This window comes from Oncorhynchus keta, chromosome 17, assembly GCF_023373465.1.
Source record: "Oncorhynchus keta strain PuntledgeMale-10-30-2019 chromosome 17, Oket_V2, whole genome shotgun sequence".
NCBI lineage: Eukaryota > Metazoa > Chordata > Actinopteri > Salmoniformes > Salmonidae > Oncorhynchus > Oncorhynchus keta.
The window spans coordinates 33,035,526-33,041,525 of NC_068437.1; the positions used below are offsets into that span (position 1 = coordinate 33,035,526).

The window sequence follows — 6,000 nt, forward strand, 5'->3', positions numbered from 1 at the left end:
CGGCACCTCAGTACCTCCAGGCTCTGATCAGGCCCTACACCCAAACAAGGGCACTGCGTTCATCCACCTCTGGCCTGCTCGCCTCCCTACCACTGAGGAAGTACAGTTCCCGCTCAGCCCAGTCAAAACTGTTCGCTGCTCTGGCCCCCAATGGTGGAACAAACTCCTCACGACGCCAGGACAGCGGAGTCAATCACCACCTTCCGGAGACACCTGAAACCCCACCTCTTTAAGGAATACCTAGGATAGGATAAGTAATCCTTCTCACCCCCCTTTAAGATTTAGATGCACTATTGTAAAGTGACTGTTCTACTGGATGTCATAAGGTGAATGCACCAATTTGTAAGTCGCTCTGGATAAGAGCGTCTGCTAAATTACTTAAATGTAAATGTAAATGTAATGCAAATGCTTAGAGAAGAGTGTCACTCCTTCTCCAGATCAGACAATGACATTGGCTGCATTGAACGATTGAAAATGACTATTTCTCTAAAGGACTCTGAACCAGTAAAGCGCACATACATGTCAGTGCCCAGGCCACTGTATCAGGAGATGAAGGGTTACATTTATGACCTCATAGTCCAGGGCTGGGTTAGGAAGTCAAACTCTTCATATTCTTCACCTGTCGTGTGCATTCGTAAGAAGGACGGGACCCTCCGGTTGTGTATAGATTACAGAGACCTGAACAGAAAGACACATCCCGACCGCCAGCCCATCCCTCGGGTCCAAGACATCATGGACAGTTTAGGTGGTAATTCCTGGTTCTCCCTCTTAGATCAGGGAAAAGCATATCACCAGGGGTTCATCTCTGAAGAAAGCAGACCACTGACAGCATTTGTGACACCGTGGGGACTCTATGAGTGGATACGTATGCCATTCGGCCTCATGAACGCTCCTGCAGCTTTTCAGCGGTGTATGGAGGAGTGTTTGGAAGGGCTCCGGGATAACATCTGCATTCCTTATCTGGACGACACGCTAGTTTTCAGTAAAACATTCAACAGCCATGTGAATGATGTGCGAAAAGTTTCAGATTCAGAGAAAGTACCTGACCACCCACGGAAAACAAAGACAAAGAAAATAAGTCATGTGGTGCCCTCAAACAAGCCAATCCTGTGGACTGACCAGCATCAACAGGCACTTGAACAGCTGATTGAGTGTTTGCTTCAGCCACCAGTTTTAGGTTTCCCTGATTTCACTCAGCCATTTGTTGTACACACTGATGCGTCACACCAAGGCTTGGGAGCAGTTCTTTATCAAAAGCAAGAGGGGAAGCTTAGGGTCATTGCTTAAGGCTCTCGAACCTTAACAGCAGCGGAGAAGAACTATCACTACCACTCGAGCAAGCTACAATTTCTAGCTCTAAAATGGGCAATCACTGATAAGTTCCATGACTATTTTTACTATGCTCCGACCTTCACTGTATACAGCGATAACAACCCGCTCTGCTACATTCTGTCTACTGCAAAACTGAACGCAACCACATCCAGGTGGGTTGCAGACTTGGCTGAGTTCCACTTTACAATAAAGTACAGGCCAGGCAGAGAGAACGGTGATGCAGATGCTTTGTCAAGGATGCCACTGATGAGAGAATGTTCTGAGGAGCTTCCACCAGACACCATCGCCGCCACGATACAAGCAGTTGAGGTACAGAAAGAGGCTGTTGTACCTTGGTCATTTTCAGCTGCATCGATGTCAGTATCAGCTGAAGGTGAGACAACCACTGCAACAACCAGCTCGATCCCAAAAGATGGGATAAGAGAAGCACAAGAATCTGATCCGGTCATCCGTCCTGTGCTCAATTTCAAACTGTCTGGTTCCAAACCGCCAGTTAAAGAGCAAAAGAAATTCAGTCCAAAGGTCAAAATGCCGATTCAGAGAATGGGACAAATTGACAATAGACAGTGATGGTATTCTGTACAGAATCACTACAAGCAGTTAGTTCTACCAGAGCAGTACAAAGGTAAAGTGATGGAAGAGTTGCACAATAACATGGGACACCAAGGTACTGACCGCACTGTACCACTAGTACGTGACCGCTTCTTCTGGCCATATATGCAATCTGACATCGAGCACTATGTGACTAAAACCTGTAGCTGTGTCACACAGAAAAAGCCAGCCCATGCAACAAGAGCTCCTCTGACAAACATTGTGACAACTCAGCCATTTGAACTGGTATGTATTGACTTCCTTCATCTCGACAGAAGCAAAGGGGGATATGAGTACATCCTCGTGATTGTTGATCATTTTACACGTTTCACTCAAGCCTACGCCACCACATCAAAGTCAGGTAAAACTGCTGCAAATCTCATCTTCAATGACTTTGCCCTGAAGTTTGGGTTCTCGTCCCGCATCCACCATGACCAAGGGGGAGAATTTGAAAATCAGTTGTTCCATCAGTTAAAGAAACTCAGTGGCATGGCGGGGTCCAGGACAACACCCTATCACCCGATGGGAAACGGTCAAGCGGAACGCATGAACAGAACATTGTTGCAAATGTTAAAGACACTAACTGAGACACAAAAGTCAAATTGGAAGGAGTCTCTGAACAAACTGGTTTATGCCTATAACTGCACCCGTTGCGAAGTGACTGGCTATTCACCAATTTATCTTCTGTTTGGGAGATCACCCAGGCTAATAGTTGATATGCTCGTTGGATTGTGCACAGAGGCATGTTCCAGGAACCAGCGAGAATACATGGAGAACTGGAAACGAGGGATGGAAGAAGCATACGCCATTGCAAATGAAAATGCTCAGAAAGCCGCTGAAAGAAGTAAGAAGTACTATGACACTAAAGTTAGGAGTTCAGTGCTACAGCCTGGCGAGCGAGTTCTGATTAAAAACCTGACACCAAGAGGAGGACCAGGAAAACTCCGTAACTATTGGGAAGATACAATTCACACAGTGGTGAGACAAATGGGTTCAGACCTGCCGATTTATGAATTGAGATCAGAAAAGGGTAGGGGACGCTCCAGGGTCCTGCACAGAAACCTGCTCATGTCCTGTGACCACTTACCTTTTGAGACACAACCAGAAATGACCAAAGTGGACAAAAGTCAGAAAACGAGGAGACACCAGCCTGCATCACAGACTCTAGATTCTGATGAAGACAGTGGGGATGAATATGACCTTCATCATGAGCCGCTACAGGTTCCCACATCTCCTACAGTACCTGAGGAGAGGAATGCTGAACCAGCAAGAGAGTGGGAACACAGACCCCCAACAGTGAAACAGACAGTTGCAGTGCCAGTCCCTGATACGCTACCAGCACAGCCTCTTGTTGAAAAGCGGCTGGAGGAGACAACAACAGTTAAAGACCTGCCTGCTGAGGAGATTAACTTGCCTGCTGAAAATTTGCCTGATGATCATCCACCAAGTGCCTTTCCTTCATATACTGATGCTGCTGAACCTGAGGAACCAGCCTACCAGCTGCCACAAAGAGAGAGACACCCACCAAGACGTATCACCTATGATCAGCTTGGTATCCCTTCCTGCTACAGTATACAGCCACAGTTGTTCCCTGTCTACTCTGCACCAGGACTGGTTCCATGGCTGCCATCACTACAGCAATGTTACTTTCAGCCACCTTACATGTATGGGTTTCAGCAAACATGAGGCTACGGACTACTGTCTGATTTCACAGACTGTCAAAAGAGACAATTTGCAGACTATGCATATAGATCATTAACATTGATGGACTGTTGATCAATAGTATGAGAAAATACTGCTGATGTTATATAGCTGGTCAACAGATATGGACTGTGAATATAACGTGTTAGTTATATTTGAACTGTGACCCTTGACCTCTGCTCAAGTACTACCTTACAGAAGAGGATTTTCTAGGTCCAGTGCATACGGACTTTTGAAGAAGACAATGTTGGTAATGTTGGGACAACATTTATTTTGTCAGGGAGAGTGTGAGAGGTTAAAGGAAATATTCAAAAAGTATTAGTGAGTTCATAGTATGTGAGGATCTTAAAACATCTAAGGTTAAAAAGATGCATTCAGTATTAGTTGATAGAGATTGATAACATTCATATAATTGTGTTAAAGTTAAAATCTGTCGAAGGGTACGAATTGTGAGAGTAATGTGTAAACATTATATTGATTACTTTATTTTGTGGTGCCTAAAAGTGTTAATCTGTGATCTACGAAATGCTCTTAATCTATGAGCCGGAGATCGATTGCTCTGGTCTCCACCCATATTCCTGGGGAAAATCGCTGTCTTTTCTCATTACACTAAACGTTGAATTGAGAATACAACACCATATCACTCTCGTGATTATTTCTCCCCTGTTTTCAGCTACTTTATTGATGATAAAAATAGTAATTTAAATGTTATAACTCGCTAACATGTCAAGAGTGTTTAAGGTGTGTTTTAGTAACGTCTTGAGGAAGTTAGAGTTAAGTTTGAAGAGAGTAATATTAGCCCTGCTCGGTTGAAGTGAAGAATAGCATCGTACTGAGAGTAGCTGCCATCTTATGTCGATTGTGAATGAACATGTGCGTTGTTAATAAGATATTTTGCTGTGTTATTTGTATAATAGGTTTTCTGTTGTTTTGTAATGTGTTACTTTTGAGAAATGATGACACTAAACGTTGAATTGAGAATACAACACCGTATCACTGTCGTGATTATTTCTCCCCTGTTTTCAGGGGCGTAACACAAGTATCCATTTCAATAGGGTGAGTAAAATGGTCAGTGAGCTGTTCTGTCATTTATGTCTGGAATTATTTAGCAAGCTTTCCAACATTAGCCAGTTAGCTTGGGTGCTTGACTGCTGTTGTTAGGACAGAACGCTCGGGTATAACCCTTAAAGAGATGGGTGGGACTAAAGCTTAAGAGGTTGTGAACGTTGCTGAATGGGTGTAGACAAAGAAGAGCTCTCCAGTAGGTACCAAAACATTCAACGGACATTTCTCAAAAGTGAGGATACAAGTTTACAACTTTCAAAGCAGAATTACTTTCCTATTGTTCCTCAACCATAGCGTACGATGTACCATTTTCTAGCTCTGAGTCTCTTCTTTTATCCATTGTAAAAAAACACAATTTCTAATTTTGCTAAATAACACTGAATCGATCCGCTCAGTCACATACATAGAAAGGAATTTGTCACTATTCTACAATTATTCACTGTTTTAAGACTGAGCATGTCTGAACCACGCATATACAACAGCATATACTGTACATCTCTACAAAGATTACCGTTTAAAGCCACTAGGGGGCAGTATGTTGCCCTGGCTGTCCAGGGGTGGAGCCCTCAGGTGACTGAGCCAGAGCAGCCTCTCTCTCTCCCCCCACTCAGGGTCCACATCCTGGGGTGAGTCTGCTCGGCTCCCCCTGACCCCGCTCCAGTTCCTGTGGATGTACACCTGTATTTGTCCTGCACTCTTTTTATGTGAAAGCTCATCATTGAGATTTCCAATGTATTTATAACAACTGGCAAATAAACTTGAAGGAACTATCCAAAAACAACCCCTACCCCTGAATACTACAAGAAGTGCCTATGGGTAGGGGCTGTTTTTGGATGGGGCTGAACTTGCCTGGGTCTCCCCCTCCACTGGAAGAAGAAGCGTGCCAAGGTATGGGGGCCCATTCTGGAAGGAGGAGGTAGAGAGAGGCGAGGCAGGCTGGCCTCCCTCTGGGGCTTACGCTGCTCCCTCTCAGCCCTATCCCTCCACCTCTTCTCCTGCTCTTCGCTGTTCTCCACTTGCACCCAGTGCAAGAACTCCAGTCGAGGTTGGGTAGGTGGGAGGGGCAAGTAGAATGTTTCCCTGGGAGTGGCCAATGAGTTGGTGACCTGGGCTTTGTGGGCGGTACCTCTCGGAGGGCCCTGCAGGACCAGACGATGCTGCAGGCGAGGCTTGAAGCCTGGGTACCTCATCTCCATGTTGCTGCACAGTAATACCCCTCTCACACTAGCCTGAACTCTCCTACTCTGTAGCTACAGCAACACCTGTTCAATTACCTGTTGCTGCTGGCTGATGAAGTCACTTTGTTTCTAT

General features: G+C 45.1%; 1 protein-coding gene across 1 annotated transcript in view; it reads right to left on the bottom strand.

Annotated features, from left to right (window-relative positions):
* The window catches only part of LOC118396025 (putative adenosylhomocysteinase 3), a 51,974-nt gene extending 46,621 nt beyond the window's left edge, over positions 1-5,353 (bottom strand). Inside the window, exon 1 of the mRNA XM_052465917.1 lies at positions 5,201-5,353. The gene's annotated coding sequence lies outside the window, so the exon portion shown is untranslated. The remainder of the gene's footprint in view (positions 1-5,200) is intronic.
* Between the last annotated feature and the right edge of the window lie 647 nt (positions 5,354-6,000).